The 21,063-nt window shown below is 33.9% G+C and overlaps 1 protein-coding gene across 2 annotated transcripts in view; it reads right to left on the bottom strand.

Annotated features, from left to right (window-relative positions):
* csw (protein tyrosine phosphatase non-receptor type corkscrew) overlaps positions 1-13,197 on the bottom strand; it is a 34,757-nt gene extending 21,560 nt beyond the window's left edge. For both annotated transcript variants that reach the window (XM_085946003.1, XM_085946004.1), the window contains exons 1-2: positions 13,108-13,197; positions 10,347-10,428 (exon numbers count right to left, since the gene is read on the bottom strand). The gene's annotated coding sequence lies outside the window, so the exon portion shown is untranslated. The remainder of the gene's footprint in view (positions 1-10,346; positions 10,429-13,107) is intronic.
* Between the last annotated feature and the right edge of the window lie 7,866 nt (positions 13,198-21,063).

Genomic DNA, 21,063 nt, shown 5'->3' with positions numbered 1-21,063 from the left:
CTTCGCCGCTGCCGTGAAAATACGTTTTACGGCGACTGGTTGTCAGCCATCCATGTGGCACAGAACACTATCCAAATGTGCATCGAATGATTAAACAAAACGTTAATAATCCCATCTAGGGTGCGGGATTCGATCCAACGGTGAGCACCGCAGTGAACCGGATTAATACATCGCATTTAGGGTGAATCTATTCGCTTTCGGTTGTCCGATTTGTCGCATAGAAATAAGTGACTAATCCACCTTGACTAGATACCGTGGCGCCTGCGTAAAAGGCCACTCTCCGTCTACTGAGCTACGGAGTCAAAATTACAAACTGAATTACAATTTTTTATCCCAATGTTATTTCTAATCGAATTATTATCTAAAAACACAATTATTCTAAAATTTAGTTTTGCGAATAATGACATTCTTAGATGTAACTATTCTCAATACAGAAAGAACTAATAGTTATGTTTTATTGTAACTAAAGTATTATTGTTTTTGGTTTAAATAAATTAATTTATCATTAAATATATTTAAATTTCGAATAGCTAGCTAGCTACAACGAAAATATTCTTTTTAATTCTTTATGGAATATAATATATGGCTATTTACGTGTGTAATTACGCTTTTTGGATCATTTTTTTTTTTATATATAATATTGACAGTAAAAAAAATTACGTATGTAAATAAACAACAAAGCGATTTGGCGTCGATTTTTCTACCCCCTGATAGAAAAAAAAAACATTTTCAACAATCTAAACAAAAAATTAAAGACATTTTTAATACATTATAATGATAATTATTTTGTAAATTTCAACGAACATGGTAGGTTTTTGTTCACGTCGAGACACACCACAAGTAAGGTCGATCGCACTAAACGTCAAAAGAGACAAAAACACATAGTTACGAACACACACTCGAGAAAACTCGTCGAAATTCACATCGCCGATCGCGGAAATCACTTCAAATACAAAGATTCTTTCGTACTAAAGATATCCGGTATTTTGATCGGTGTATTATTATTGTAATGATCGGTTATTTTAGGTTAGGCGCGGCGCGGATGAATTGATAGGCCGACGCGGCCCGTCGTGCGATTCGATTCAACTGTCTAGATGCGAGAGGAAAATAATATTCATCCCTGTCGAAAATAGAACGGGTGGGGGGGAGCGCCGAGGTTGCGCAGCCGCCCGCCAGAGCGCGGCGCACGCGCGGGGAAATCTGACGCGGTGTTGCCTGTTGGAATTGGCCAGCAAAATGTACGTTATAATTCTCTAGCAGTAGCGAAGAGTGGAGGTAGGCTGTTAATATCCGCCATAAATAATAGTGCACAATAAACTTTGTCAGTCGTACGTATTTGTTTTTATTGAACTAAGACTACAATCTAGAGATGGTGTTGGTTAGTTTTTAAAAATCAATTAAACCCTGCCTAAACCAAACCATAACAGTTTTGGTATAATTTGAGAGAACGACAAAATTGTGCAAACTTTATCATTCCATACTTATTTGTTTTCGTTGGATTAAAAATTCATATTACACATATTGTTGGTTAATTTTTTTTAATTCATTAAGTCCTGCCTAAACCAAACTATAATAGATTCAAATATTATTCTATCTATAAAACATTTAAAGTCGTGTATGATTTAATTGCATAATTTTAGATATTTTATAGATAAACGATTTTTTTACTATTATCTATTATGGCTTGATTTTCGCAGGGTATCATTGAATTTTAAAAACTAACCAACACTATCTACACATTGTAGTCTTAGTTCAATGAAAACAAATACTTTTGACTGACAGAGTTTAGGGTGCACTATTCATGGCGGATCTTAAAAGCCTGCCTCCACCCTTCGCCACTGTTCTCTAGTTACTTTATTGTGCGACCTGGGTCCCAAGATAATAGCATGTGCAATAATAAAAAAAACTATTATAACAAACATAACTAATGGCCAAGCTAGCGAGCAAGACCAATATAGTAGAAGTCAATAGTTATCTTTAAATAGGTATATAATATAAAATACAAAGTATATTATTTTGTTCCTTCAAAATTTGAATTTTTACCGCAAAGTTTGAATATTTTGTTTCGATTTAAAATTGGTGTTCTTTTGTTTGACGTTTACTGCTGTCATAATTATTTATATTTTGACATATTGTATACCCAGATTAAAAATGTATAACAATTAAAATAAGTAGTGCCTAAAGCGTCAATTACATTGAACTACTTTACGAGCTGTTTGTTGGCGAATTCTTGAATTCATGAACATTGCCAAAATCAGCCATGAAAATTGAATTAATGTTCATATTGAATCTAACAAAATTGGAGACCGTAGAGTATACGGCAATCTCTTTCCGATAAGAAAGCTCACGGCGAACTGTGCCACGGTGAAATGTTTTACGTACAATTTACATGTGACCTTAAATATATGCATGTCATCCGTTTGAGTTTCTAATATTCTTGAGTTAAAATTACGACCCTTAAAATTTTCTTAGCCAATATTATAGGCGTCGAAACAAAATGTTGTAGGTAGGTACTATTATGTGATGTATTGTTATTACAATAAAAGAGATGACACAAAACTTAGGCAAGTATGTCCCTACTATTATGTATTATGTACATTAAAATAAATTTATTACCTACTTTTGATGCATATTCTATTACGCTCTTTATACGTAAATTATTTTTAAGGCATATGCCCAGGGGCATAACGAGGGTTTGGGCGAAAGTGACAATAGCCCAGGCGCGCCCCATTATGGGGTGCAACAAGACTGAAGGTAAGAAAATTAATTTTATATTACTAAGCAATAATCGAAATATTGACAATTCTTTCAGCAAATTATAATTGATTAAAAACAACCTTGGATCTACTATTATAGTAAACAATAACACTAGTAGGTTTGTATAATATATAATCAACGAAAAACTCTATCGCCAAAAATATTGACTATTATGAGATGATATTTTTTACAGACTCAAAACAAAACAGAACATGACAAAACAGAACAGCCAGGGGAAAAATGAAACATTAATTTTCGTGGAATCTATTTAGGTTAGGTCATTATTTCGTTGTAACTAGTCACCCAATCATTTTGAACATATTATATTGATTAAGATGAGATATCCTAAGCTTACCGGCAACACCGAGTTAAGTCCCGTTTATTTGAGGCTTTCTAGCGATTAGAAATGCAGAAATTAGGTATATAATTTGATTTATTATGGCGTATTGAAAATCTGTGCTATTAAAAATCTATCAAAATAATAGAGATAAGACAATTTCAATATTAAATTTATATTTTTCCTGAAAGGTCATAGTTATATTTATCGTTGTTCTGTTTTGTCACTGTTCTGTTTTGTCATGGATCCTGGATTTTTAAATCTATTTGTACTCATTATCGAATCTGTTAATAACAAATGATTATTATTTATGTGTAGGTATTATAAAATAATATGTAAATTTGTCCATACATATCATTTTCAATGAAAAAACAGTATGTAAGAGTTGATTTTTTTTAAGCTGAAATACCTAGTTCCACCCCTGGGTATCAGTGACATGCGGTCCATAAAATCTAGAAATACTAGATAAATTTTAAAGTATGCATAATACATTGTTTTTTATTTTTTATTTAATTTTTTCTAAAGATTCCATAATACTCGTATTACGTAAATGTTTTTAAGAATATATTTTTATCAAAGATACCACGATGCAACACCACACAGCATAGACGCGCAAAACGAGGCACACTAATGTAATATTTATGTTATATTATCTCGAAAATTAGATCGACGTCATACACATTTTCATGTAGAAACGAGGAATCCATCAGTGAAAGTTTCAGATAGCATCATTGACAAAAGTTAGTTTTTTTAAGAACATTGTATGGAAACCATATGTTTGAAGAATTTTAATAGAATATATTTTAAGAGCATTAACACCTGTGTACCAAATTTCAAGTCTCTGGTTATAGGTACGGGAAATATCTAGACGAAACGAATGGACAGAGAAACGTGGCGGAAAATAAATCTTATAGGTCAAACATATCTACTCTATAATAAATCCTTTAAGCGCCGGCTAAGCGCTCATGCTTTACGACAAGCTTGCCTGCGCAAACCGGTTTGTATCGGGAAGCCCGTGTGTATGGACGGGAAAACTGAAACTCGCGCAAATCGAAAAGCGCTGTAAAAGTCTATACCGCGCAGGTAAGTCACTGCCGTATATGCGGCGCATTACATTATAGAGTAGATTTATGGTTGACCTATACCAGTGGTCGGCAAACCGCGGCTCGCGAGTCACATGCGGCTCTTTGGCCCCTTGAGTGCGGCTCTGCCACAAATGCCCTCTGCCCTATTTGACATGGCTACAAAGAAGAAGCAAAGAAAAACGGAAGACGAAAACCGTGAATTTAAAGTTGAATGGACCGAGAATTTCACGTTTATTCAAAACTTAAATGGCCTACCGACCTGAATTATTTGTCGGGAAAAATTTGCGCATAACAAGAAGTCAAATTTGGAGCGAAACTTTACGACTAAACATGCCCTGTCACGTCATTTAGCACTAAATATCCTGTCGGAGATGCAAGGAAAAAAGCAGTTGAGGAACTTTAGAAGAGCCAAGAAAAATCAAGTTTTGTATTTAATTACTGAATTCAATCTTCAAACATTGTCATGATTTAATTTTATGAATACCATACTTACAATTTAATTTTTATTACGTATGATATCACGTTTTATTAAGTTAATTAACAGTGTACCTACATATTATATAATTTAAGTTTAAGAAATTTGGCTCTCAAAAGAAATCTCAATCGTTGTACTGTTGATATTTGGCTCTGTTGACTAGTGAGTTTGCCGACCGCTGACCTATACCTAAGTACTGACCAACACATCATATTTCGTCAATGAGGTATCTACTGAACTAATGCATTTTCGATTTTTTAAATCATATCTCTTGCAATTTCGTATTACCTACATAAAACATTCATAAAGTCTTGGAAAAACAATGGAAAAAAAATAATTTTGAATGTAAAATTCATCCCGGCATTGCTTTAGGGGGCGAGAAGAAACAAAAGTCAATTCTTACTTAGTTATCCTTTTAAAATTAAACAAATTTAAAAAATCCCAACACAACGTTCGAACTCAGACCCGTTCATCTGTTAGTCCAAAGTGCCTCTTATCTGCAGAGTGCACAATTCTTTTTAGATTACATTTATCATGCAAAATACAAAAATGTGTTTATTATAAATAATATAGGTAATAATAGTCAGTGACATCCTTAGGCAAAGTGCCGCCCTTAAGGGGGAGAGGCATGCCAACAGAGAACCTAGCGGAAATATACGAAACTTGCAATTTGAGATTTTTTTTTTGATAATTTACAATTTCAACTGTATTAATTAATAAATATGTATCTGAAAACATTAAAAAGATTTTTTATTTTTTTTAAGGTTGTCATGATTTTTGGTGCTTCAACTATTTTTTAAACTGAGATGTTGATACTATCTAATGAAGCTTCTTCATGAAAAACCGTTACTGCTCTCAAAGGTTGTAATATTTGTATTCGTTCCTTCATTCGCCGCCCCTATGCAACACATAACCTGCCTGCCCTCACGAAACGCCACTGATAATAATCATGAAGCAGGAAGGCTAATTAATGGAAGCACTTTATGGAGCAGCCATGGTATATAAGACAATGATAAGAATATGGGTTTGTGTATAGTAGTTTTGTGTATAAAATATTTTTTTGATCAGTTTGTTTATAGAAATGATTACCCAACTAAATCAAATTCACAATTGCATAATAATTCCAAAGTTATTTACTTAGTCTTTAATACATTAATTGGTCAGGGTCACACATTTTATCAAATGACATACACAATAACAAAACGAGATATGACAACTCTTAGTAGACCAAATAATCTTATATTCCTTCCGTTAATATAAAAAGATAATAAATAATTACCCTGGAATTAATATATTTGTGATACATCACCAAGCGGAACCCAACAATCTTAACTGACTAAAGACATGGTATGAGTTAACAGTAATATAGAAAAAACATAGTACAGTTGTTTTACACCTCCAGACAATATTTGAATCATTACATGAAAAAATTGTGAGTATTATTTCTCATTATGACCATCCAAAGACATCTCAAAAATTTCAATATCGATCTAATAGCACCTGTACATATGCAAAGATTTACTGGCACCAATAGTGTGCAAATTAAACTATCGCGATAATAACTGTGTACACGTAAACGTGCTGACTGTCTAGCCAATCTCATTCTTCAAACGTAAACGTTGTTGTCATTTTATGGTGTTATTTAACTGGCTGTAAAAATTAGTAAACGTCAAACTGCACTGCGTGGTGTAGTTCGTTTTTTTTCTGGCAGGTTCACGTTCTACTGCGCAGGCTGCAGATATCTCACAAATTCATGCATGCAATCTTGCAACTTGAACGATAATACATGTTTACACATACATTTTCTTGTTATGGCCGTGATAATACATACTGTCAACAGTAAATCCATGCACGTGTAAACAGGGTATAATTACGTGTAATAAATAAGTCACTTAGGTCTAGAGGTGTTTGAACCAACTTAATGTCACCCAGTTTCTAACTTGTTATAATGGAAAAATTACTTCTTTGAATTGTCATAACCTGTCACAAATGTGTAGTTTTGGTCTCTTCAGTAGCTTTTGTCATATGTCTATTGTATGTACAGTTTCATAGATTTGAATCGGTAGAAAATCAAATCTCAAATGCTTATCCTATATAATATATTATCGTAATGGGTAAATCAATTTTGTTATAAACTGGACATACAATATCTGTGCGGTAGACCATTAATATTTGAACGACCATCTGAAGTCGTTAATACTCAGAATTCTATTCTACTGAATATACCAATACTGCAAATTTAATGTATCTTCAAACTTGACTAGGTACGAGGGTGGGTCAATAATTCCTTAGAAAAAAGCATTAAAACAGTTTTTATTTTTGTATTTTTTTTTTATTTCTCAACATAATCTCCTTGGAGCTCAATACACTTGGTTAGACGTTTCTCAATTTTTTTTAAACCGTCAGAAAAATAAGTTTTCGGAAGGTCCTCAAAATAAGCATTTGTCCGATCGATGACTTCTTCATTTGAAAAAAAACGTTGTCCACTTAGCCATTTTTTTAAGTTTGGGAAAAGGAAAAAGTCACTGGGGGCTAAATCTGGCGAATACGGTGGGTGGTCGACCAATTCGAACTTCAATTCTTCAATTTTAGCCATTGATCGTAAACATGTGTGAACACGGGCATTGTCCTGATGAAAGAGGATTTTTTTCCTGTTTAAATGAGGCCGTTTTTCTTCAATTTTGTTTTTTAGCTGGTCCAATAAAGATGCATAATAATCCCCTGTTATTGTTTTTCCTTTTTCCAAATAGTCAACGAAAATAATTTCACGTGCATCCCAAAATACAGTAGCCATAACCTTACCAGCTGATTTTACGGTTTTCGCCTTCTTTGGACATGGTTTGCCTTCGGAATCCACTGCTTTGACTGTTCTTTCGTCTCGGGAGTATAGTGGTGTATCCATGTTTCATCTACAGTCACAAAGCGACGAAAAAATTCATCCGGATTGCGTTGCATGAGCGACAACAGGGCTTTAGAGGCCACCACCCTATTGCGTTTATTGTCGACTGTGAGCAAACGCGGCACCCATCTTGCAGAAATATTTTTCATGCCCAATTTGTCATGTAAAATAGAAATGACGCTACCTTTTGAGATCCCTGTAACCTCAATTATCTCACTCAACTTTAATCTTCGGTCACTTAACACCATATCGTGGATTTTATTGATCATTTCTGGTGTAGTCACCTCTACAGGACGTCCTGAGCGTGGTTCATCCTTTGTTGATGTACGACCACGTTTAAATTCATTTAACCAGTTATAAATAGTTGCAAGTGAAGGAGCAGATATGCCGTGAACTAAATCCAACTCATTTTTTATTTCCTTTGCTGTTAACCCTTTTATATTAAAATGTTTAATAACAGCTCTAAACTCAATTTTCTCCATTTTCCATTTTTCCATTTTCCACAAGCAGATTTTTTTTTTAAATGTACGAGAAACACACAACAACCCGACCAATCTGATTGAAACTTCGCAGCATACTGAATCGGTAGTGCCGCTGCATAAAAACAAACCGCTTACAGTACTAGTCGCGCCACCTGTCGGCTTTTCTAAGGACTTATTGACCTACCCTCGTAACTAAAATATTGCACTTACAACAAGTTGGAACTGAGGTGACGCTACATAGATGCGGTGTGAACTATGCAATAAGGAACCAAATGATATCGAAAGTCACGTAATGGTTTGTTAATCTGGGTATGAAATCAATTCTTGTCGAACCAAGAATCACTGCTTTGTCGGCATACTAAAATATATAACATGGCACTGGACCAAGGCAAAAAATGGTGTCACATTATGCTTTCCCTGTGATCCGAGGCTAAAGCATTATAGTTTAAAGTAAATAATTATTATGTAGCATATATCCATTCAAACTTCAGTTTAACAAACACAGCGTGGAGTGTAAGGAATTGACTAATTGAACTTACTATAAAAAGATATTCATTCATTTTTAGTTGTTTCCTTCTTGCATAAGCTCGTCCAATTATATTATTAAGGCATTAAAATGGTAACTGGATTATCTGGATTAATCAAGGCTGGTAGAGAAGGATAATTCAAAATAAATCTGCATATAGACTGATGAAAAACATCTGATTTTGCTCAGTTAGCAATTGCTCAGCAGTGGCGGCTGCTCTAACAATATATAAATACATTGCACGCCTTACAATTTTATATAAGAAAATATCAGTGAATGTGTGGCACTGGTATTCATTGCCCATCAGTGCCCTCATTCATTTATAACAATGTAAACTGTATGCCAGTAATAGAAATACCTGGAATAAACCCCATTTTAACTTATAATGCTAAAACAATAAAATTGCAAAAGTCAAAATGATGATATTACATAATCATATCCATGTGAATCATAGACCCGCAATAAGAGAAATATCCAGAAACGGAAGATTAGGACACCGTGGTGACAATTGAAACAGCTATCAACTAAATAGGTAATACTGAATTTCTGAAATTTAATATTATTATCGATCTTTACAAGAGACTCAACGTTTACTTGATAAAGTAGGTTTTAAAATAAACTGTTTAGAATTCATAGAAATAAAAATGTAGTTAAAATTAATATAAATATTACGATTTTGTAAAAATATGACCAATAGGTAAATACTGACTCAAATTAATATCGATACAGATAAATAGTATTTATTTCATAAAAGGAATATTTATTTAAAATGATTATATTTACACGTTTCGGTGAATCAATAAAATACACAACATTAACGTACCTACCTAGAAGAAACCATGGTTTATTTTACCAAAGTCATTGGTGTGTCTTTTATATAATTTTTTTTCTAATAAAAACAACTATTATGTCATAATAATTAACAAAGGAAAATTATTCATGTATTAAGATTGTTCAAGTATAACCTACTTAAAACCAATTGAAATGCTACCTCTGTGATGGGACATTGAAGTTAATGGCCCCATCAAACCACACCCGGTCTTAATCAGGCATATCACAGGACGTTTACGTTTGGATGTGAAGCATCATTTTTTTATGACTGGGAATATCTCAGGAGCAGTTACCCAAGACTGAGGTCACCATGCACACAAATGTGCTTTCGACTAAATTTACATGACTTTAAATTAGGAGTACCCCATGGGAGACGGAGCACGTAGAGGCAAAATTAAAAATTGTAATAAGTAACAAAAGCTAATACAAAACTGCCGAACAACGTAAGTGAAGAGATCTTCACATTGGCAATGTGACGCCGCAAATTTTCTAAATGCAACAAAATTGGCCTTTGTGGCGACCAAATCGGACGATCCGATGGGCCCAACAGCTGGTTGAACTGACTTGAACAGCTCTTCCCTTTCCGTACACATTTTAGGACATTCCCAGAGGATGTGGTTTGCATCCTGTATTACTCCGCCACATAGACATGTTGAACGGGTAACAAGACCATGCTCATAGAGCCTGTCTTTAATGGGGAAGTTTGAAGTGATTCGTGGTGTGCTCACTAACACACAGTTTTTGACCATAGTATGCTCAACCTGGAGGTCGATCGCATTGGTATACAGGCAGATTATCTGAAGCATGTCAGTGAACTCTAAGCATACAGTCAGCCATATTTTCCAGTGTGTGCTTTAGGTTTATTAATCCAGATAATCGAGTTTCTAAGCATCCAACACACTGTTATTCTATGTTAACAAATAAATAATAATTATATTTTCGCAAGATACCAACCTCATACGTCTGTTACATGATTTCCATGTATTCACAGCATTACAATATGGATGCGATGTTCAACATGGAATGTATGCAGAATCTGAAAAAACATTACATTTATTCAATTAATTAATATATACAATAAAGCATAGCAGATACTGTAATTCATACGAGCAGACTCGAAAACTCACACCGATTAACGTAAGCAATCGACAACCTTAAACAGCAATTAAATTCAGCGATTCGTATGCCAATTCAATGATTTCGACGCTTGTTTTGTTCGGATCACAATACGCGTCATGTTACTAATGGGAAAAATCATAAGGAAAGAAATATCTATCAGTCAGCTTGATGGCCACACTGAACAGTGTTCCCTAATAATACTTTGTTACTTAAAAGTATTTTACATGCATTAGGGCAAGTAAAAAGTTCCTGATTGTGTTTACTACCTTTATAATACTTTGATTCGTATTCTGTCCGTTAAAATAATGGATAAAGTTCGGAGACTTTTATTATAAACGTAAATGTCAAACTGACAGCATTGTCTTTAACCCCAATTGTCAAGTTTGTTAAATGGGATATTTTCAGCAATCATCACAATCTATCAGAAAATGTATTCGCTGAATACTCGCTAGTTTTAACTATCATGCCATGAATCATCGTGACAGTCACCTAATATGGATATGAAATGACATCATAGGTTATGATAATTGTGTTATCCGCCAGACCAGACAATTTTTGTCATGACATTTCCTCAAATACAATGTTTAAGCCGCAATGCAAACTGACGTTAGACTCGACACCAACATAATCCCAACTCAGAAATAAGAACAACGTACACACCACAGATGCAACTAAATCCATAGTCGAAACGTTGAAAACTTTAATTGTAGTGATTTTGAAAAAATAAGAAATAGATGGAAATATTGCATTTATTAATTATTACAAATATACCAATGCGCAACGTTACAATTGTTAGAAGGATATTTCTTGACCTAAAATGTCGTATCATTACGTGTCATTGTTGCTCTCTGCGTGATCGGCAATGCGGTGCGGACGACGCATGAATTGGTTTGAAAAGTAACCCAAGTGCTATGAATAGTATGGATTATGTGCATCGTGGTAGCAACTTTTTAAAGTAGATACTTCAGTGACATACATGCCGAGCACTACCAAATATGTTGCATTCGCCAACAGATGTCTTTTCAAACGGACAACGTTGCATCAATACTATTTGTTTGAATGTCAAAAAATTATCAATACTTTTTGACCGATACTCCTCTACTATGGCATTGATACTGTCGAACAAGGTCTTCTTGTCAAACGTGTTAAAACTGCCCCTCTTGTTTTTAACCGCACTTCCACTGCAACAACATCCGGTTATCGACGAGTTGTCCACGTGTTAAAACTGTGAACTAACAAGCCCCTCCTATTTAGTTAATCGCACTTTGACTCCAGCGACTTCCGGTTATCGCCTAGATCTTCTTGTCGGACAGTACTTTATTTTCAATATCCGGTCATATGGTACTTTTTCTCTTCCTGGAATTTTTAAATGCCTGTTTGATGACCAAAATGATGTTTGTTTCAAATAAAGCATATTATGGATATGAAGCAGAAAGTATTTTTGTTTAACATTCCGTTTGTCCGTTGTTCGCCAAAATATATATAGTTATTTATATCATTTATATTAATATATCAATTGATAAATACACAATTTTGAGGTTAATAATTTGACAGGTTATCTATAATATGTTTATACCCAAAATGTATTATGTGGACAGGCATTCTCTGTATAATAACTTTTATTTAATAAAAAACATTGCATAAATTGGTCTGACATAGGTAAAATAATGACATGAATTTCAGGAGGCGTTTTTGACAAAATACGGAGACATTGTATCTGTTCACTGACACCGATAGATCCTCAAATAAGATGTCAAAGAAATCAATAACATCACTCTTGTATTAAACCTAACCTAACATTTATCATGAACGAATAGGTATTATAAAACAAGGTAGACATCAAAATATTCACATAACATTCAGGAACCCAGAAATTTTATTAATTTATGTTTGGAATAAGTAATGTTATTAGGTACCTACCTATTTAAATCCAAAGCTTCTGTTACCGATGTGAAAGTCAGTCTAAATAAAAAGTATCATTTTTTGTGAGCGTACATTACACACCTATCTAATTCCAGATTTGGAAATGTTCCATTTCCAAACGTTTTTCTTTATTTGAATAACACAGATTCCTTTTTTTTTATTAACAAAACTTTTAATATAAATGTAGTGATACTTTTGCTTACCACAACCTTATAATTTGGAATTCAATTTTATATGACTGCATGGTTTTGGTTTAGTGATTCATACGAATGTGAGTTCGTTTTAATCAAACTTAAAAAATGACACATTACGTGTATTGAAATTCAATTAGGTAGGTGTGCTTCATTATGTATAACAGATAGGTATTTTAAAGAACGATAAAAAGATAAGATATCGTAAGGAAAATCGGCAATGTGACAAAGCCGGCATCTTTAATAATGTATTCCACATACATGGCATTATTATGAATAAAAATAAATAAACATTTCAATTAGTATTTTCAATTTTCCGATCGAAATGGGACATTCTTTTAAAACCTCGAAAGTGTTCATTGTCAAAGTACTTATTAGTCACGACAGCTTATTTCTACGGGCCGCTCAGCGGTGACTGGGGCCATTTTTGACAGATTTTTTAATGGGTGTTGGATATTAATAAAAATTGCGATCAATAATACCTTGGTGCTGTAAAAATCGAAGAATTTCTATTATCAAGATCGAAGATTTACTACAGATGCACAATCGTATGGATGGACGGTGACAGGCATAGATTATAAACACGATAGATTGGGAACTCTCAACGAAAATTTAAGTCCATGCACAATTTGCAAAGATATTAATTTTATTTCGGGAAAAATTAATACATTTTTTAAATAATTAATAGGTTAAGTATTGCTTATTTTTTATATATACGTTTATATAACATAAAATAAGCGATTTTTATTTTGTGGTTACCCACGTACATTAGGTAGCTATGTACCTATAATACTAGTAAATTCAGATTTTTTTTAGAGAATCATTGTATATTTATATTTGCTTTAATAATAATTTTATTAATTTTAATTATTAATCTAATAAAATTCAAGATTCATTCAATGGTTTTCCACTTACATGCAAACATGCTTACATAATTGTCTATGCTCTGTGTCAGCTAAATTAAAATTTCTATTCGGCGCGCGAAAGTGGAAGTCAGACTAATATGGCAAAAGAATTTAGTTTGAAAAAATAATATTGGTAAGTGAATTATAAATATAAATTCATTTGTATTGTTTTATTATAATTCATTACAATTACACTCATTATAATAATGTTATTAACTCTTAAGTCGCCTCCTGTAACGTTGAGTAAATGAGGAAGAATACATGGTAACAGCCCAACCAACTATTTGAAAGTCTGAAACAATTCACAGAAGAACCTCGATTATCTGGACTAATTGGGGATGAAGGTACTTATAGTCCAGATAGTGTGAAATCCGGATAATCGAAAAAAACATAATTATAAGGGAAGTAAAAGTAGATTTTGTATGAACATTTCTTATTGATATATTATTATAGGTACCTACCGACATACATTTATAGCTTCAATTTTAACATATTTTTTTAGTAGGAAATTCAATTAACTATTGATTTTTGCTTAAAGGTAGCTGCCCAATCACGAATACTTTTAAGACATATAAGTAAAGTTGTCTTGAGATACATTCTTCTAGGGCCTAGGCTCTTAAAACATTTCATGGTGACATCTAACCTAACCATTGAAAAGCTTCAGAATGTGTAGGACCAATAGTTCCCCCCTCGGAAATCGCCTCTTTGTCTTCTTAATCTTGTTCCTTTGAGGCAGATATTTGCTCAATTATTTTGTCATCATTCAAAATTTGGATTCACGATAATGCAATTTGTACTTACCTACCCCAGTGCAGTATTTTCATATCTTCATACTAAAGATTTGTTGGGTGGTTTATGTGGTTAGGTGGTTTGGGTATCCAAAGATTCATGCCCGTGGCAGCGGCACGATATTTACGAAGCCTACACAGCACTAGAAGCCTCTACCAAAAGAATGGACTTACAAATAAACGAGGCAAAAACTAAATACATGCCTGTCTATGTCACACTACGAGAAGGCGCACCAAAGCTAGATATCGGTGCATACAAGTTTGATACGGTCGACAGTTTTATATACCTTGGTTCTCTTGTAACTCGACATAATGATATTACAGAAGAAATAAACCAACAAGAGAATCATGTCTGCGAATAAATGCTACTTTGGCCTGTTAAGACATTCTAAGTCCCACATACTATCTCGCCGAACTAAAAGCACTCTTTACAAGACACTTGTAAAGCCAGTGCTCACCTACGCATTGGAAACCTGGACATTAACTCTGCGAAATGAACGAGCCCTGAATATTTTTGAAAGAAAAATTCTCCACCGTATATATGGACCGATCAGGGACGGCACCAATTGGAGGAGAGATATAATGATGAGCTCTATAGGCTATACGAGGATTGCAGCGCAGTTCAATCAATTAAGATTGGGAGTCTGCGATGGCTAGGTCATGTGCACCGTATGAATGACAATGAACCGGCAAAGAGAGTGATGTCCGGCAATCCAGTGTAGAAGAAGAGGCAGGCCAAGGATACGCTGGTTGGATGGAGCTGCTAGTGACTGCCGTGTTCTAAGGGTACCGAATTGGAAAGCGGCCACACTGGATAGGGACAGGTGGGGGGAGCTGTTGGAGGAGGCCAAGACCCACATCAGGTTGTCGTGCCCCTGATGATGATGATGAACCACATCCTCTGGGAATGTCCGAGTATGTGCTCCGAACGGGAGATGCTCAGGTCGGTCCTACTAGCTGTTGGGCCCATCGGGCGGTCCGACTTGGTTGCTACTAAGGCCAATTATGTTGCGGCATCTTACTGCGGGCGTCAAGATCTCTTCACATAAATTTTTGCTGTCCGTATGATTAGTTTTGTTTTCTTTGCTATATATACCTTAAATTCATTTCATTTTATTTTAATTTCCATGTGCTTTCCTCTCCCTGGCCTTGCATTACAGTAAAACCTGTCTTGGGTATTTTCTCTCAGGGCATTCCCAGGCAAAATTGAAATAGATGCTTCACATCAGCACTGTAGGGTCCCATGATACGCTCGATTAAGATCGAGTATGGTGCGGGCAGGTTTTGGTTTGGAGGGATCAACTTCAATAGTTACGATAATGTCCACTATATTAGCATCAAGCATATTGCACAGCTCCCTCTCGCTTGGCGCCCCTCGAACTATATTTTGTTTCATATGAAAATCATCATAATGGAGTATATTATAGGAAGTATCTTTTGTCTGGGAATAAGAGGAATGATTCAGGTATAAAAATGAAAGATTTGTTTATAAATAACATTGTTTTTATATACTGCTTTATTCTGTAACATGAATAGGTTATATACTGCCTTTTGACATTGACGAGAAACCTCTGCCAAATATAAAAATCCACTTTCCGTTGATCGCTGAGAATCATTGATATTTACACATTAGTTTACGTGAGATTTCTTGTGACAATACTTTTAAGTTAAACAAACCGTATGTTTCCAGCATTATAATCGGTGGCGTGTAATTACGCCGTTGTCGTCAAAACCGGAAGCCTTACAAACTTCACCGTGTTGCAATAATGGATATGCAGGATTTAAAATTAAGGACAATTTGTCGAAAAACAAATAAAACTATTATGTATGATATTCCGCGGATAGTATAATATATACAAAAATTATCTCCTATTTTTACCTAAGCCACAACTCACATAATCTAATACCATACAAAATGTTAGAAACTGCAGTTAACACGCTACGTATGTATTTACAATTAATTTATTTTTATTATATCGACGTGTGAAAAAAAAAATGACATTCCAATTCGCTCGTCTTCGATACAAACTCTGTCATTGAAAAGATAACTATTTTAAAGCTATCCTTAAACATAATAAGTAGGAAATTTTATAATACTTGGCTAATTAATCTATCTGAACATAGATACAATAAATATGTAGTTAATCTACTAATTACAATACTCAGTAATTTAATTTGATTCACAAACGAATATTAAAAGCGTCTTCAGATTTTAAATTATTAACAGAATACATAAAAATATATTGCCTCTATATGCAATGAATGAGTTTTGTTAAGATTTATAAGTGTAGGGAAGTGTGTATTTACAAATATTCGCAAACAAGACAACCCTTCTTACTACATATTGTTTTTAAAATGATAAATAGAGATTATAAACATTCTCAGTATCCATTCATGTTAGGACTACAACTTTATCATAATAATGAAAATATATTGAAATATTTGATTTTTTTATTGAAAATAATTGTTTAATAATTCATGAAAATTTCTAGTCTGAATCATTCTTGAAATTTGAATAAAGAATAACAAGCGTTGCATTTTTACTTTTTCTATTCTTAACAGCTATAAAGTTTATTTCTTTTCATTACACAATAATTAATTGAAAATCTCCTTGAAAAAATCTGTTGGTATATTTTCTTTTATTAATATAATTTTATTATGGAAAAGATTTCATGCATATTTTACACGTTAAAGTATAAAAATGAATAAAAGTTTCCAATGACAAAATTTAAATTTGAAATATACCCACACAAGACTTGACAGGCAAAACTGTCAATTATTGCTTAATAATTTTATAAACAGTCAAATCTATAATATTTCACAGTCTGATATTTTTGTAATACAGTTGTCATGCAGTGTTGCCAACCGTACTGTAATTTTGGTCCACGTACTGTGTAAGACATGGGTGGCCATCAACCCACGGGCCGGGTGCGGCCCGCTGGGTGTCACAACTTGTGGCCCGCGGAGAAGTGAGAAACTAAAAATAATATCAAATGCTGTTGCTAGATGTGCTAATTTCGCAAATTGAGATTCGATATTGAATATATCGACTTGAATTTGAATTCACACGCAAACACGCACGTACTCCCACCACCCGCCTCTCCCCTCGCCGTGTCACTGAGCATCAGCTATTCTGCGGCGAGTTTGCAACGCTGTTGGAGGTGTGGTTGCTGTGTGCGTTATCGCCACATGCCTCGTGAGATTTTCAGATCGACTTTAAAAATACATATTAATAAGAATACAAGCTGCCATAACCTAGTATTTTGTCTACTATACTGAATCTTTACTACTTTTTTAAGTGCAGTGAAGGTAAGCAAAGCCAGCTATTAATTTTTTAATAATTATTCTATGTTTGGCTTTAATTTTGTAGATATCTTTTTTTTGTACAAAAAATACAAGGCCTTTTTTAGTATTTTACTTTATTTACAAACATTATTTTAATTTTACTAATAAATCAGCCAGAATCAGATACTTATGGACTTTACAGAGTTTTTCAATTCTCCAACGCTTGGAACAACAAAACTTAGGCTTTGGGAACAACAGTTAATAAGGACAAAAATCTTCACTCACTTTCCTACATTGTTATTGCAACCAGAAGTGACACAGGGGGCGGCAGATAAATACGCTTCGTTGATATCCGACTTGAACCTTGAATTCGAAAACCGGTTTCAAGATTTTAAAAAGCACCGTGTGCTTTTTGCTGCGTTTGCAACGCCATTCTCCGTAGACGTGAATTTATTACCGGGAAATTTACAAAATGGAACATTGTGAATTATGTTGCGATAAACAGTTAAAAGAGAAATTACATCAGGTTGGTTTGGAAGAGTTTTACAAAACATATTTGGACAAGGAGAAATATCCTGCATTTTACAAACATGCTCTAATAATGATTTCGCTATTTGGAAACACTTAAACGTGTGAACAGCTTTTTAGTCGGATGAAGCATATCAAATCCCGAGTGAGAACACGAATCACTGATGTGCATTTGGAGAACTGTTTGCGTGTAGGAACAACCTCACTCGATATTGATACACTTAGTAAGTTCTGCCACACAAAATCAAACTTCTCACTAAAATTTATTATTTTTATACTATTTTGTTTATTTTTTATTATTTAAAAAAAGTTCAATCTAATTAACATGTTTGATTCTCATTTCTGTTTTATTTTATTAATATATAGATTTAATATATATTTCTTTTTTTGTTTTGTATAATAAAAAAAATTGGTTGTGCGGCCCGGTAGGAAATCTCATTTTTAGAATCTGGCCTGACTGCTGAAAAGGTTGGCCACCCATGATGTACGATATTAAAAAGATATAGTACTTACGCCCAAAGTACTAAAATTTTGATATTTCCGTACTATAAAATTGGTGCAAAGTACTATAATTTTGCAATAGAAGAAAATTTGGCGAACCAAGAAAAAAAAAAGTTTAAGTGGTTTAAATATGAAATTTATTGAATTCGCCGGCAAGCATTTTTGGTCAGATGTACCTAAATAAAAAAGACCTCAGAATTTCTCAAATTCTCCATTATTTTTTGGTGAAAAACAGAAATCTTATATGTTTTAAGCCATTGACAAGGCATACTATAATTCGGTGACAAAAAGATGGCAACACTGCATGTTTTACACAAATAAATACTGAGATACTGGGAATTTACGGAAATACTCCCAAAATCGTCATCATAATTAAATCACCACATGAGAATAATATATGGTATATCGGAATTAGTCACATAATGGCTTGGAGACATGACTGTTGTCGGACACGGTTGCTCCCTTGTTGTTTTTCTTCATCGAGGTTTGTCTCCAAACTATGAAAGGCCACTAAATACCATCCGCAGGGTGCATACTGGATTCTAGCATGACCTAGCAAAATGCAAAAATACTGGCAAACGACAAGGATTTTTGGAGGCACCACATGTCCATATGCTCCAAGTGGAGACTGATGAATAAAATTACTGCTTGTCAGCACAATTAATTTAACGAATGAATGTAATGACATAATGAAACTCGCAATGGCTCTAGGAATATGATAATCCAGAACTATCTAATTTCAAAGACAACCTTTCTGAATTGATTCGGAAACTCATTTTCTTTTCTCATACATACCTGGAAAATATAACATAATAACGCCTGTACACATGCATGGATTTACTTGCACCAATAGTGTGAATTTTAAACCATCGCGATAATAACTTTACACGTGAAATTGCTGACTGTCTCGCAAATCTCATTCTTCAAGAGTAATCGAGATGTTGTCATTTTACGGTACTATTTGACAGGTCGTGAAAATCAGTTAATCCCAAAATGAGTCTGCGCGGTGTAGTTCGTTTTCTTTACCAGCAGATTCGCCACTATCGTTCTACTGCGCGGGCGCAGATATCACACAGTTCAATTATCGCGTGAAAATTCAGAAGCTTCTGAAATTTTTTAATTCATGCATGCAATTTGCACACATGCTTTTTTTTGTTATGGCCGCGATAATACGTTCTGTCAGCAGTAAATCCATGCAAGATATAATTGTAATATATCATTCTTTTTTCATTTTGTTAATAAGTCTGACAAAATAATTATGCATTGTGTATTCTCTTGAATATTGCCAAGTAATTCGTAATTGAAGAAGACAAAAAACTAATAAATTTGTCAATGAACATTGGAATGGTTATGGTACAAGATTTTTATTGTTTTTAGTAATATTATCTTTTTGATAGACACTGGAAATTTTAACACAATAGGCAAATAATTATTTATTTTCAGCAGTCAGGTTATTACTCTCAATTTATCAATCACGACTATCTGTCTTTACATGGCCATCTTTTAACGCACTTGTAACCATATCACACAAAGTATGCCAACAAGTAAAATGTTCAGGAAATGCGAAAAACTGATTGCGAAATGTATGTTGTCTAACTATGAGATACACAAGTGTTTGGCCACCTACTAAACTGGGTTTATATTAAAGAACATAGAAGGTTAAATTTCAATTCAAATTAATTAAAAGTAATTTTCTCAAAACGTCTTATAGTGTTTATATTTGGAAAAGCAGAGTTTGAACTATAAAGGGATTTGTATGAACTGTTTCTATTACAACATTTGACACCGATCTCAAAACAATTTTAGTATGGTTAAATTCGCATACATCGCACCCCCTGAAGTACACTGGCGTAAGTCTGAATTTGGCTGTTTTGAGTTATGAATGCAGTTCAATTATATTTTCATTTCCCTATCTCAGGAGAACACTAGCGTATCTCTAAAATTATTATTTAACAAGATATCCGCCTAACTTCAGTCATCTTTTAAATAAATTGAGTCAAACATCGAGAAGAACATTCCAGTAACTCTGATACACCATTGTCCTTCATACAATATCTTAATAGCAAAAATACAAGTCCCTAGCCGAACACTGAGGTAACTGAGTTGCTCCAGTGTCCTTCTGGGAATTCATTTTTCAGTAAGTGGCAGCACCGAGTTACAATACTGATTTTGACAGTTGAGCCCAGAGTTTATTTTAATTTCCTAGAAGAACAAGGAAGTAACTCAAAAAAAATTTTTTTGTATACTGTATTTAATCTTTAAATTAATGCCAATAGAAAGATATTTTTTTTCCAATTCGACAAAAAAATGAACATTGTAAAGCCATCAAGTACCACAAACATGGTTCAAAAAGTTTGTTTCGGCTCTCCTGGAAAATGGCTGATTTTGACATACTACAGTGTACTTCTGGGGGTGCGATGTTGCCAACTCT

The sequence above is a fragment of the Rhyacophila brunnea genome, unplaced genomic scaffold (genome assembly GCF_057557595.1).
Source record: "Rhyacophila brunnea isolate RB1 unplaced genomic scaffold, BYU_Rbru_1.0 scaffold_19, whole genome shotgun sequence".
NCBI classification, from domain to species: domain Eukaryota; kingdom Metazoa; phylum Arthropoda; class Insecta; order Trichoptera; family Rhyacophilidae; genus Rhyacophila; species Rhyacophila brunnea.
Note: the sequence above shows the minus strand (reverse complement) of the source record. Positions and strands in the feature narration are given on the sequence as shown.